The sequence below is a fragment of the Protopterus annectens genome, chromosome 10.part0 (assembly GCF_019279795.1).
Source record: "Protopterus annectens isolate FY-2018-M chromosome 10.part0, PAN1.0, whole genome shotgun sequence".
Taxonomy (NCBI): domain Eukaryota; kingdom Metazoa; phylum Chordata; order Ceratodontiformes; family Protopteridae; genus Protopterus; species Protopterus annectens.
Window position 1 is genome coordinate 546,577,143 of NC_056744.1, and position 15,040 is coordinate 546,592,182.

Consider the following 15,040-nt stretch of genomic DNA (forward strand, 5'->3'; position numbering starts at 1 on the left):
TGTGAAGACAATCCCTATTACAGTAGCAATAGTCTACAAATATACCTGCAATACATACATGACATCACCTTGCACTAACAGTTTGGGAATATTGGGGCTGTGGCAGAGCTATACTCCATGTGCAGGACATATGGCAAATATATATGTATATATAATTAGTTATATATCCATATAGATATGCACACATATACATATCTTGCTTACTGTATGACAACAGTTTAACACATATGTGCCTGTGTTCCAGCCTCTGTCCTCCACCTACATACCTGGCTTTGCACATGTGACATGCTGTCAGGATTTATGTAGTGGGCTGTGTGTATGTCATACTGTCATTCCTGCCATCCCACCACTGCTGTTGTGTCCCCACACATACTGAGGGGTTGGGGCCATATATGTGTGGGCTTCACCTACACAATACATGTGTGCCCTAATGCACTGCAGAGGGCAGTGTACGTAACCATGGTTATATGGCCCAGTAGTAGTGAGTGTAGGGGGGGGTGCACCATGACTAACCTAGGCTGTTACAACATGTGTGGGTATCTGGGGTAAGCTGCCTTAAGGTATCTGGATGTACATTACCATACAGTCCAATGTGGGTAAATGCAGCCTACTGCCTCCTGCTGTATGGAATGTTCTATTTGTCAGTGTGATTGTGATGGTGTCAGTTATGCCTTGTTATGTAACAGATACATCCCATTGTGTCAACTGGGTCTGTGCCCCCTAGGGATTGTGTACAGAGTGTAGATAGAGGCTGCTGACCTATACATCTGCATTACGTACTGTTGATTGTGTAGTATGCTGTGGGCCAGTCTGTCATTACTATTGTACTACTAGAAGGCCTCGGCCTGGACAGCAACATATGTCAACCTTTCCAGATTACTATCTCAGTATAACTGTTTTACAGTTGTATTACACTGCTCATATGGATGTCAGTGTCTAAACGGCTATATGACATGGCATATACAACTGCCATAGTCCACAAATATAGCTTTCATGGGCACCCATGTGTAGTTTTATACCCTCTGATATCTCTGTGGGTATGTGTTGCAGGCTATGAATGTCATTCGTATGGGTGGCTCATACAGTCTCCAGTTGGTAAGGTGGTGACTGTAGGAATATTGGCTGCTTATTATTGTGTGCACATACTACATATGTATCTTACTGTACACATCTGTGTATGTGTATATGTACTTACACACACACACACACACACACACACATATATATATATATATATATATATATATATATATATATGCCTGTACTGCATATATCTGTCTGTGTATATGTATCCTAGGGATGGCCATGTCATGTGTGGTCCTGGTTATGGGATCTGCAACACTTGTTACTGTATTACAGGGGGGACGTGCTTGTCTGGGGGGGGAGTATACCTATTTGTACCAGACGTATATTGTGCGGGGCCTCTCAACACCATTAACATTGCATGAGGACATATATGTTTTTGTTATATCCCCATTATCACCAGATGTCTGTCCGTATACACCCATATATGTAATTGTATATATCTGCTGACATATAAATGACCTGTTGTATATATTTACACATGTAGATGTAGTCATATATATCCATAGATGTAGGCATTTGCATGCATATATGTTCATATATATTTATATATGTATATATTCCTATCTATCTATCTATATATATATATATATATATATATATATATATATATATACATATATCTACATATATCAATATGTTGTACCTATTTAGACATTAATATATTTACTCACACACATACATCTATATGTTGGAATAAATTCTCTGTCCTGTTGAATGACTGCGCTGAATGATATGTTTGTGAAAACATCAGGGTTATGTATATCTGCCATGGTTTAGTGGTAAATCAGTTTGTGTAGGGTGTGCAGGGTCCTGGGTACGAGCCTTGCAGAGGCAGTTTATTTTGTTGCTGGCCAGAACACTCCCACTTACCCCCACGCTAACCTCTTTAAAAAGAAGAAAAAGGGTTGATAGGAAAGTGGTGAAAAATGGGCACAGAGAGGGTAAGACAGTAAGAGAAATAGCTAAGCATGTGCAGGAAGGATGTAGGAAAGGTCCATAGCTGCCCATTTCTGGTACAGCAACAGCTGTGCATATATACTGAATTTGGAGGTAGATTTGGACCCTCAAATCCCTGGGAGAGGGGTGAGGACAACATAACTTTATTGTGATGCCAGTTAGACCAGATTACATGTGTCCAGTGGACACATGTGTGAAATGGAGAGTCATGTATGGGGCAAGATTTTTTTGTCGGAACAGATTGCCCTTCCATTTTCTTTTCAGGTGGGAGTGGGATGTTGGGGATGATTTGTAGATATATTTGGGGAGGGAGGTTGGGTAGGTTAACAGACATGACACAAAATGCATACAGGGGCGGGATATGACACATGTGGGGGGTAAATACCTTGATGGGGAGGGATGTAGGGATATTGAAATCCCACAAGCTCCCTAGTGGTAACAGTGGGACTGTGGTCCCCACCCATGGGCAGTCACCATGGTGTCAACACAGTGCCATACTTTTGTGAAATATGACTGCAGACCATCCTCCTGCTGACACATGCAAACCTACAACACAAATGGATAACATTATGGAGATAACAATCAGTGTTACTGACAGCTGAAATGCATCATAGCTGCATGGCTGCACTACCCGACATGTATGCATTACACATTACCCCTGACAACATCTTACACTGCAGTACAATGCAGCACTCTATAACAGTCACCATGTGCATCAGAACTATATTAGCCTGTCCCTGCATCGATGTTATGGATGACAGGGATGGGGCACAGGTATTATCATATGCACAGTGTGTGTTGCTGGTTTGCCAGAGGCCGAGGGTGGTCCATACATGTGTTACCATGTGTGTGGGGGAGGGGTTTGGTTCATTGATTGGGGCATGGTGATGTGGTGTGTGTCGGTATGGGGTCACCCTAGATGTGATTGCATAGTGTGTGGGTATGCATGCACACAGTCCTGCCATGTGGCTGCCCTATACAGGTGTTGTTGGACAGCTGCAGACCATACCTGGCAGGGTGTGCAGTTCAGTGCCTCTGGCCATGGACATGCTGACTATGCCTGCCAGGGGTTCCATGGGCACATGCAGGTACAGACCTTGAGGTGCTACTCTCCCCTGATGATGACAGGTGTCCGCTGGAACCATATCCCACCTGGGACTGGCCAGGGTCACATGCACGAGGCCTGCTGTGGTGTGGTGTGGACAGCACCCCCAGTGGTGTGCTGGGGCTGGTACTGCCACTACGAGAGTGGCTTGGTTTCCTGGCACGTCCACATTGACCACCAGCTGCAGGTGTTTCTGGCCTATGTCCATGTGGCCGTCGCACTACTCCCACCACACGTTCAAGCATGGACATTCCACGGTCGAGGAGGCCCACCATCTCACCCCACCATCTATCCATGACCTCATTATGTTCATGGAGGGCAGCAGCAATGTCATGGAGGGTGCCCCTTACAGATGAGAAAGCAGTCCTCTGCATTCTCAGGCCCTGTCTGGTGTACATGTCCATACATGCTTGTGACTCCATTATGGCCTGAAACATGCTCCTGGTGGTACCAGTTGTGGCATCTCTGCCAGGGGCATGATGACCAGTGGCCCTCCCACAAGCACCATGGTACATCTGCCGATGTGGTGGCCTGCCAGACATCTGGCTATGCCGACTGTGACCTGACACAGTTGGCATGGACACCACACTTTCCTGGTCACTGGCACCAACCGCAAACTGTCTGTCTGCTATGGCCATGTGTGATGGGGTTTGTAGGGACACCGTAACTGTGTGCGGGCTTTGGGTGGCTAGGAGGGTGATGACACATGTTGGCACAGTTTTGGCCTCTGACAACCCCACTTGTACCTCAACAGTACCATCATCATCATCATCAGTGTCTGTACGGACACCTACCTCAGTTTGCATGCAGGAGGGACCCTGACCCACCTCGCCACCTGTGTGGGAAACAAGCACACACTTTAGGACCTGTACAGTATGCACATACACACACACACACACACACACACACACACACACACACACACACACACACACACACACACACACACACACACACACACACACACACACACAGTCACACCCACACACAGTCACAGTCACACACACACAGTCACACACACAGTCACACAGTCACACACACACAGTCTCACACACACACGCACACGCACACACACACACACACACACACACACACACACACACACACACACACACACACACACACACACACACACTGACAGTCCACCTTACCACCTCCCTTGCCCTGGGTTTACAGACAGTCCCACATTCTGTTACATATGTTCCCCATCCTGCATGGCACTTGCTAACATACACTCATCAATACTACTCATTAACATATCATACCTCTACATGCCTACACGTGTGATCACAACACATGACCTGTTACTCCATCACCTCCCTGACTTTGGTGGAATAGGTTGTACATGGCCTTACTGCTGTCATCCAGTATTACCCTGTGTATGTCCAGTCATGGTGTACATGTCCCCTATATGGTTAGGGCTGCTTCATGCACTACATATGTCACATACCAGAGCCTCATACTACAAGCTTGCTCAGTCCATGCCACATCTGCAGCACAATCAACCCATCATGCGGATAACAGTAATACCTGAATGCACTCACTGATGTGGTCTGGTAATTCCCCATTGCATTAGTAGTGCTGCATACATGGGTAGCCAGTTATCTATCTGCTGCTGGCAATATGATGTGTATGCCTGGTATGTACTTTCCCTCCCAATGCATGTTCTGTGCTACAGACCTTGTTATGCTATCAGCTGTCCTGTCTTCACATATTAGACAGGCTGTCCTGGTGTCTCATGTGTCACTACATGTAAGCACAATCCCAAGGAGAAGTACTGCCATGTGATCAATCTCACTATCACCTGTGCATAAATGGACACACGCACAGACACACATGTACACACACATCAGACATGCATCGACCACACTCCACCAGATTGCACTTACACACACATTCAACACCCCCCCACACACACACATCTACATGTGGGGTTGCATACCTTTTGAACACACAGTCCTCCCCTTACCCTTCTGTCAGCATGCATTACATCTGGTAATCAACACCATGCAGTGCAACTATAGTGACCTCATGCTAGTGGCAGTATACATGTGTGTGATGCATGGGCTGTATTGGTAGGTGATGGCCCTTCCCCTTTGTTAACACTGCACCCATGTACAAAGTGTTACTGTCGACCTGTTCTGCACCCTGCCTTGTACTGTCCACCATACCACACAGGTGTACAAACCATAGCTGCTTACGTAGTACTTTGTCTGTTATGTCAGCTCTAATGCTCACAGTCCCTATGTGTTACAGCATCTCATACCTCGGATGATATGTGAACAGATATCATTTGTGAATGCCTGATGTCTGCGTTACAGATCACAACATCATCAGTGCATGTATGACCAGTAAAGGACTATTACACTGACATCCACCAGACCTTACCATGGCTGTGGGGGGTGCCCTACACATGTCCCAGAACTCTGCATGGTTGCAAGGTCTACTCATGTACACATCCCTTGGAGTGCACATGCTGCTGTCACTATTGCTATGGGGTCAGGGTTACATCTGCCACAGTTACATATCCTGATTGTGTGCAGATACAGCCATGAGGGTGTTGCTTCATACATGTCCCTACTGTAGGCCGTGTGTCCTGCCATACTTCTCATCCCTGTGGACACATTGCACAATGACAGGATGTTAGTTATCTTGCATGTGTCTGTTGTACCCTTCCGATACCCCAGCATGGTCACTACTGTGATGCAGAACATTACACAACAACAAAACATGAACGTGTACAGCATGCAGTATGGGTAGGTGTGTTAGATGTGTGCATGGAATATCCCATAGCCATTACATGCACAGTGTCTTGTCATGCATGAACATGAACCATACTCACGGCTACAGATTGCTGCTGTGGTGGTATCCTGGAGGGACCTACATAAGAGTGTGAGAAAGTTGTTGTCAGTGGCCACAGCTGTGGCATTCATAAAGGGTGAGTGCAGCATTATGTTACATCTACAGTAGGGGTCCACAATACTACAGCTTATGCATGTCTGTTTATTACTACTACACAGCAACAGACTATGTATATGACATCTCAGATTTGCATGATGTACCTGTACACATGAGTGGTGCACTGATGCGCCCTGAGGCCTTACCTGCCCACTCCTCAGCCAGTGCACCCTGCCTTTTGTTGGTGCTCCAGTGGGCAGGTGCCACAAGGCTCCTGAGTAGCTCCTTCACACGAGTGAGGGATGGATGGGCAGCTTGTCCCCCCTGTTGTGATGTGGTCTCCCCATACAGCAGCTGCACGCCAACGTACATGGAGAAGCAGGTCGCTGCAATGATGCCGGACCTGCTCATAGTTGCGGTTATGCAGTCCAACATCATTAACCCTGTGGACTAGTTTGCCCACAGGGCGGTCCTCTCCTGCTGGTCATGGGCTATCCATCCAAACAGCTGCTCATAGTGCTGTACCAAATGTGCAAGGATGACTTCTGTTTCGGCAGCACTGTAAGCTTGCAAATGGATGTGGGACATAATCCCTGGAAGACATAAAGATGGAAACAGGTCTGAGCAACTCATACAGCAGGGTTACCATAGTTCTTAATACACATCTTTGTCTTCCCCCACCATATCAGCTACAACAAACCGTTCACAGAATGCAATTGGTATGTTGGCTGCTTACCTACCATTGGGACATATGTTGTATTGTACCAAGCTTTGTGCTATGTGTTTGTGGCCATGCTCCCTGTGGGGACACTATCTCTGCTGGCCTGTTACAGACAATTTCACCTGCATGCCATTGTCAGTGCCACTCTGTGTGTATATATATATATCTGCAAAGCTATGGAAAGGATCATCATGGACCTCATAAATAAAGATATTGGAGACCTACAGACACTGGATCCTACCCAGTTCGGCTTTGTTAAGGGCAGATCCTGCCTCTTAAACCTGGTTGATTTCTTTGAAACAGTCACCAAGGCCATTGACGAGGGGAAGGTGGTCCACACAACCTACCTGGACCTCGCAAAAGCCTTCGATACAATACCCCACTAGGGCATTATAGATAAGCTCACCAGCTTAAATATAAACCCCTATGTCACTAGATGGGTTGCAAACTGGCTCAAGGACAGAACCCACATGGTTAGAATTGCTGGAGCCATGTCAAACTCCAAACCAGTTACAAGTGGTGTCCCACAAGGCTCAGTCCTGGGACCTCTCTTGTTCAGTATATATTTCTCGGAGGTACAGGCCAACATGGAAGGACTGTGGCTGACCAAGTTCGCAGATGACTGCAAACTGGGCACCATAATCGACTCTCCAGCCGACACAAGCATCCTCCAAAAGGGCCTCATAGAAACAGACAACTGGTGCCAGAGCCATGGCCTCAAGCTAAATGCCAAAAGTGTATAGTCATCCCTTTGGCAAAACAAAGTGCCCACAAATTACCACATAGGTGGTAATCCATTAAGTACAGAAGAAGTAATTAGGGACCTGGGGACCCAAGTTGATAGCAATCTCTCATTTGACAACCACGTGGCCAAAGTGGTTAGAAAAACATTTTATATAGCCCACCTAATCATGAAGGGATTTACATCTAGATCAGGGGAGGTCATCGTGCCTCTTTACTCATCCCGCATCAGGCCCATAATTGAGTACAATGCCCCTTTTGGGATGTACCTTACCAGACACCTGCAGCAACTGGAAAGACCCCAAAAGTACCTCACCAAGAGGATCAAAGGGCTCAAACAGATGCCATATGCTGCCCGGTTAAAGAAACTCCAGCTCTGCTCAGTGGCATACCGCCTGTTCAGAGGCGATCTGTGCCTGACATATAAAGCCATGTCCAACCCGGAATTAATGGACATGTTGCACCTCAGAAAATCCAAATACCGTCGAGCTACATGCTCGAGAGACTTGAACCTCAGCACTGAAATAAATAGGACATGCTGGAGGGACAGATTCATAACCCAGAGGCTCCCTTCACTCTGGAATAAAATCCCAGTCCAGGTTAGGCAGAGTCCCTCATTGACTCTCTTCAAGAGTAATCTTGATGAATGGATGGGAGATCGTAGGTTTACCCAGGGTATCACTTCTGTGCCACTGTTAGACAGAGGCACAGTATACTAACCTCAAAAAAGGGCATAGCAAAATTAATTTAAAATGGGTGGCGAAAGCCAAACACATTCTGGCTAGGCTTATAAATGCCCTCTTTTCTTAGTTTCCCTTTGAAGGTCCCTGGCTGCTGTCTGCTCTGCCCTGGCGTCTTTGCCCCTGTACCCAGCTCAACATTTACCTGCTCCTGATATTACTACTGCCTATCTGGTGATTTAAGAACCCTATCCAAATCCAGTGGCCTCATCCACCAGCCTCCTATTTCTCAGCACCATCTATCAAGAAAGGAAAAAAAGTATGTTATGGACTAAGTCTACTTTGTAAAACAGACCCCTATCTACTACTTGTCTCAGGGCTCCAAAGTCCGCTGTGAGCCTGAGCGGCCAGCTGCCTTTAACCTAACTCTATATCTACCCAACAGCCAACACACCTCTTCCACCTACCCTAACCCTCTCTTACTATAAATCTCTTCTTTCAATGTTCTACACTACTTAGCTCCCTTACACACTTACCTACAACACCAGACCTGCCCACTAGGTGGCACCCTTCTCCCATCCATCTATCACTCCCTCTCTCCCTGTTCTACCTTTTTAAACTCACTTACTTATTAGGTTCTTGGCCTAATCCTCTTCATACTCACCTTGTGTCTTTTTCAGCATTTACCCTCTGGCTCTCATTTTCTTCAGACTCCTCCGCTATCTCAGACCTTACCACTCATGTCCTACCTTTCTAATTTGTAGCTACCTGCATTACTGATAGTTTTCTTTCTCTCTAACTTCTCTTCCTTTTGTCTCTACCCGCTCCGTTTGCCCTACGGGCTCACTCCGCTCCCCTACCCTACTCCCAATTCTGACCCACCTCCAGGGGCCCTACACTTATACCTACCTAACCACACCCCTTCACCATTTCCACCTATCACAACAACACTACCTTAACCAATCTACTCTTTTCCCTCCATTTTCTTCTACCACTCACTTTCTCACTCACCACACCCTTTGCCTTACATTACCACACCCCTTTACCTTTGTACCTTCAGCTAAAACTTTATATCCACCTTTGCAATGTACAAACTCCCAACCCTAGTCCTCCAACATAACTTACTTATGCTCTCACTTCTTCCACCTTTAATACTAGCACACCTGATAACCTCCTATGAACATCCACTACTATCGCACTTTCCCTTCTCTACTCGACAATCTACCACTTCAATTATTGCCTGTCATGCTCACCACATCAACATTACTTCCACACCTAGCTATCTTTTACCCAACTACCATAGGACAACCCACATTCAATATGACTTCCCCAATCCTAGAAGACATCCACCTCTGCAAAGTAAATACACTAACACTAGATATCTAACACTACTCCTCTCCCTAAAGGATGGAGATATTCACCCAAACCCAGGTCCAAATACGTCCTCTACCACTCTACTCTTCAAACCAAACCCCACTGCCAACCTCCTACTCAAAAAAACAACCAACTCACTCCTAATAGCTCACCTCAACATACGCAGCGTTAACAACAAAATAACACAACTCCACGCTCTCTTGGAACTCTATTCCTTTGATATTATCTGTCTAACAGAAACCTGGCTAAAACCTTCAACCAAAGACAACAAAGTCATCCCGCCCAGCTACAGTATCTTACGATTTGACCGGGTAGCTAAAAAAGGTGGTGTAGTAGCTGTCTTATTCAAATATGTCTTTCAAATAACCACTTTCCACCAGAAACCACCTCATGACTCTAATGCTGAGATTCTGATTACCAAACTTCAGCTAAACTCAGTCAAATCTATCTATATTATTTGCATCTATGTCCCTCCAGGAAATACCATTTCTACCATTGAAAACATCCTCTGTTGGCTATCTCTAAATTTACCCCAAGAAACCATTATCCTAGGTGATTTTAACATTGATTGGCAATCTTGCAGCAACAAACACCCTACTACCCATATCAATCTCTATGGGTTTTCACAAACTATTACCTCCCCCACTAGAATAAACAAAACAAATAAAAAAGAAAGCACCTTGGATTGGATATTCGTCAATAATCAACCCCACACGTATGAAGCAGGAACCCTCCCTGATGATGTAAGTGATCACTTACTAACCTATATTATCAGGCTCAAAGCCAATCCACCCACTCAAACCATTACTAGAACAATTAGAACCAAGAAAAACTTCAACTTGGAGCTATTTCAAAGTGAACTAAAAGCATGCAATTGGTCCCACTTAAAACACCTTTCTCTTGATGAAGCTGTAGATTACTTTAATGCTAAATTCCTAGCCATACTCAACCACCATGCCCCCACTTGGTCTATTAGGATAAGAACTAAATCTGCTCCTTGGCTCTCTCAAGAAACTAAGCAAAAAATCCATCTCAGAAATAAAATCTGGAACAAATCTCGCTTAACTAAAAAGCCTGCTGATCACCAACACTTCAAACAACTGAGAAATGAGACTAAAAAAGCAATATTGACCGATAAAAAAAACTGTTACCTACAATCTCAGCAAACTCACCAGAAAAACCCACAAAATTTCTGGGCAAACATTAATCAGTTACTTCAGCCCAGTCAATCTATCACACCCAACCCACAAGACACAGACAAAGAGAACCCCAAGCAAATTGCTAATGACTTTAATTCCTTTTTCACCGAAACAATTCAAACTCTTGCAAGTCACCTCTCTAATCAAAACGCAAGTATATCTAATTCTAACTTAAACCCACCACCCCATTTCTTTTCCAACTGGTCCCAACAACTTATTTTCTCTCCCTCATCCAAAAACTCAAACCATGTACTCCCTCTGCTGACTTACTACCCGCAGAATACTTACAACTAGCAGCCAAATCCATAGCCTACCCTATCTCCATACTAATCAATAGAACCATCACTGAGGGATATGTCCCTAAACTTTGGAAAGTCTCTCATATTATTCCCCTTCATAAGGGAGGAAATTCTACTGAACTCTCCAACTATTGCCCTATAGCCCTACTCTCTCCCTTATCTAAGATCATGGAAAGGTGTATCCACAAGCATCTGCTTGACCACCTTCTCCAAAATAACTTGCTCTCTAATACCCAACATGGTTTCAGACCTTGCCACAGTACCACCACTGCCCTCCTTTCCTTTACAGACACCATCAACAACAAATGTAACCTTAACTCCCTTTCCTCTGCACTTTTCTTAGACCTGTCCAAGGCTTTTGACATGGTCAGCCACCAAATACTCATACAAATTCTTCAATCTCTCTCACTTGACATTCTACCTATTAAATGGTTCAAGTCCTACTTAACTAACAGACATCAAGCTGTACTCTGGAACTCCACTCTATCTACCCATCTACCAGTTAACATCGGTGTCCCTCAAGGGTCCATACTGGGTCCTCTCCTGTTTTCTTTATTCATAAATGACCTCCACCAAGCAGTTCCCCTAGCTACATGCATACAATACACAGATGATTCCACACTTATTTGCTCAGCCACAACTGTACCAGAACTTCACTCTCTGACACAACACATATTTAACTCTGTTGAACAGTGGTTTACACAATGATGTCTCCTACTTAACCCCAAAAAAAAATAAACTCCTCCTATTCACACCTACCAATAAATCCCCCCAAATAGACTTTACAATATTATCTAAAAATGGCACACCTGTATCCCAAGATCTTACTACCAAACTGCTAGGTATCACAATCGACAACAACCTTAACTTTGACACCCATATCAGCAACACCTTGAAAACTATTAATAAAAAAATAGGCTCCCTTTACAGAATCAAACCCTGCCTCACTCCAGCAACTAGAATAACTATTGCCCACTCCCACCTAATCTCTTCCCTTCTCTATGTCTCACCCATATTTATTAACCTGTCAAAACATACTCTTATGAAATTAGAAAACACCTACAATAGCATAGCCAGGTTTGCTACAGGTAACCCTTTCAGAACCCACCACTGTATTAATCTAAAGCAACTAGGCTGGCTTGAATTTCAGCAGCAGCTGAAAATTAATCAACTAGCCATCACCCATAAAATACTTTATCAACCTGCCAAAACACCTATTCTTTCTACTCTTATTTACCCTTACCATAACCTGAAGTCTCTTAAGATCTGCACACAAACTTCTTGTAAATGTTTACAAAGCAAACAACAAGGCTGGAGATTCCCTCTTTTCTAATACTGTTGGAAAACACTGGAACCTACTTCCCTCTGAACTATCTACAATTCCCTCCACAACTCTCTTTAAAAAGAAACTTAAGCTCTTCCTCAAAACACAGTGGTTGTGCCCCTGTACTAATCCTGACCGACTATCTAGCTCCTGATACACGACTCAATCCTTACCTTTAGAACCCTGCATATACTTCATCCTAACATCTAACGATCTATTTCTCCATCATAGTATTAATTACTACTAAAAAAAAAAAAAAAAAAAAAAAAAAAATGTTTGACTACTAGATGTATTACATGTACATTATGCTATTATTCTTTCTGAATGTCTACTTGAAACAGTACTAATCAAGTCTAATTTACTGCATTTTTATACTTTATTAATATGTGAACAGTTATTACCTTTTTTCTTTATCTTTTTTCTCTTTTACTGTAAATGTATCTGCATTTTAAACATGTATTTCTTTGATGTGAATTTATTTTAACTGTTTGGAGCTTATCTCCCCGGGCCTCTACTGAAAATGGACATATATCCAGCTAGACTAGCCCGGCCAACAAATGTAAAATAAAAATAAAAAAAATAAAATAAAATAAATATATATATATATATTTTTTTTATTTTTTATTTTTATATATATATATATATATATATATATATATATATATATATATAGCTGTCTGTCTACATTTCAGGATATATATCTGTCCATATGTCCATGCATGTTCGGATCATATTTTTGGCCTGTACCTCATTCTCTTGGAAATTGATATGGATGATCACAGGACTGTAGTTAGTAACTAGTGCCAACACATTTGTGTTTCACACTTCATCACCTTCAAAATATGTGTTCTAATACATATAACTGTGTGACTAGCAACATTTTAGGTGTCTTAGAGCAGTATTTGACATGTATCCCTACTTGTACCCACATTTTGGCACACTTTGTCCAGAATTCTTGCATTAAGACATTGTGTGGCATGATATTGCTGCATTACTTGTACTGTTGACTGATTGTGCTGGATAATATGTTTGTGAAAACATCAGGTTATGTATATCTGCCATGGTTTAGTGGTAGAGCACTTTGTGTATGGAGTGCAGGGTCCAGGATTCGAGCCTTGGACAGGCAGTTCATTTTGTTGCTGGGCAGAACAAGGGACGTTGGTTACAGAGTGATCAAGGCACTTTTAAGCAGTTGTAAGTGGGTTTGCATGATGGTAAGTACTGCTAACCTCCGCTTAAGATTTCTTTCAGTCAGTTAGCTTCTAATTTCTCAACCTGTGTAGGCATAGCTTACCCCCGCGCAAGCCCACACAAACCTGCTTACCACTGCTTAAAAGTGCTTACTGTCGCTTACCCCCGTGCTAATTTCTTTAAAAGAAAAGAGGGAAAGACAGTATGGAAAATAGCCAGGCATGTGCAGGAAGGGTATAGGAAAGGTCCATAGCTGCCCATTTCTTCTACACCAACAGCTGTGCATATACACTAAATTTGCAGGTACATTTGGACCCTCAAACCCCTGGGAGAGGGGTGAGGACAACATATATTCATTGTGATGCCAATTAGACCAGATTACATGTGTCCAGTGGACACGTGTGCAAAATGGACAGCTATGTATGGGTCAAGATTTTTTTGTGGGAACAGATTGCCCTTTTTTTCAGATGAGAGTAGGATGTTGGGGAGGGGTAGTAAGTATATTTGGGGAGGGAGGTTGGGTAGGTTAACAGACAAGACACACAAGATGCATACAGGGCCGGTATATAACACATGTGGGGGGTAAACACCTTGGATGGGGAGGGGTGTTTGGAAGTTGCAAGCCCATGAGCCCCCAACTGGAAACAGTGGGACTGAAGTCCCCACCCATGGGCAGTCACCACTGCACTTTCATGGCCCCAGAGGTGGCTGTGCTGGGGGCTGTGTAGGACAGGCAGGCTCACCCTCTAATAGCGCCACTCGGCCCTCAAGCTGGCATAGCCGCTCTCGATACTCCAGATCAAGGTCCCTACACACCACGGCCCGGACCTGTTGACAGGTGACAGGTTCCCCTCTATGCCTGCTCTGAGGAGGGATGAGCCCCATCCCCTGCAGTGGTTCCCCCTGAAGGTGGCGCAGGGCTCACAGAGGAGGAGGTCCCAGGCTGGGCCCCAGATGTGCTGGTGCCTGGTGCCATGGACAGCTGAGGTGGGACAGGTGGGTCTGCTGGGGCCAGCCTTCCCATACGAGCTGTATTGTTGCCGGTGGCAGATATTGGTTAGTAACAGTCAACAGCATTCAGGATTAGTTATAACAGCATGCATAGGTATTCCCATTAACCCGACACACCAGATTTAACACAATTGCAGAGCAAGCAGAACACATGCATATATGGAACAACAGTGGCCATTACAGGAGCATGCGGGTTTCATTGATGGCAACAGGCCACCAATATGGGTGTATTTTAACATGGCACATGCATAGAAACAAATATGAATATTTATAAACCATTAGGACATATGTCCCAAAAAAAGTTTGGAGTGCACACATACCATTTCAGGAGTGTCATTGGGTTATTATGCATATATGGTAGGGGTGAGAAAGAAGGTTCAGTTAACAGCTAATATATCCTTGTAGTTTTCACAACATTCTTAGTCACTGCAGTGATCTTTCCCTTACATGTATT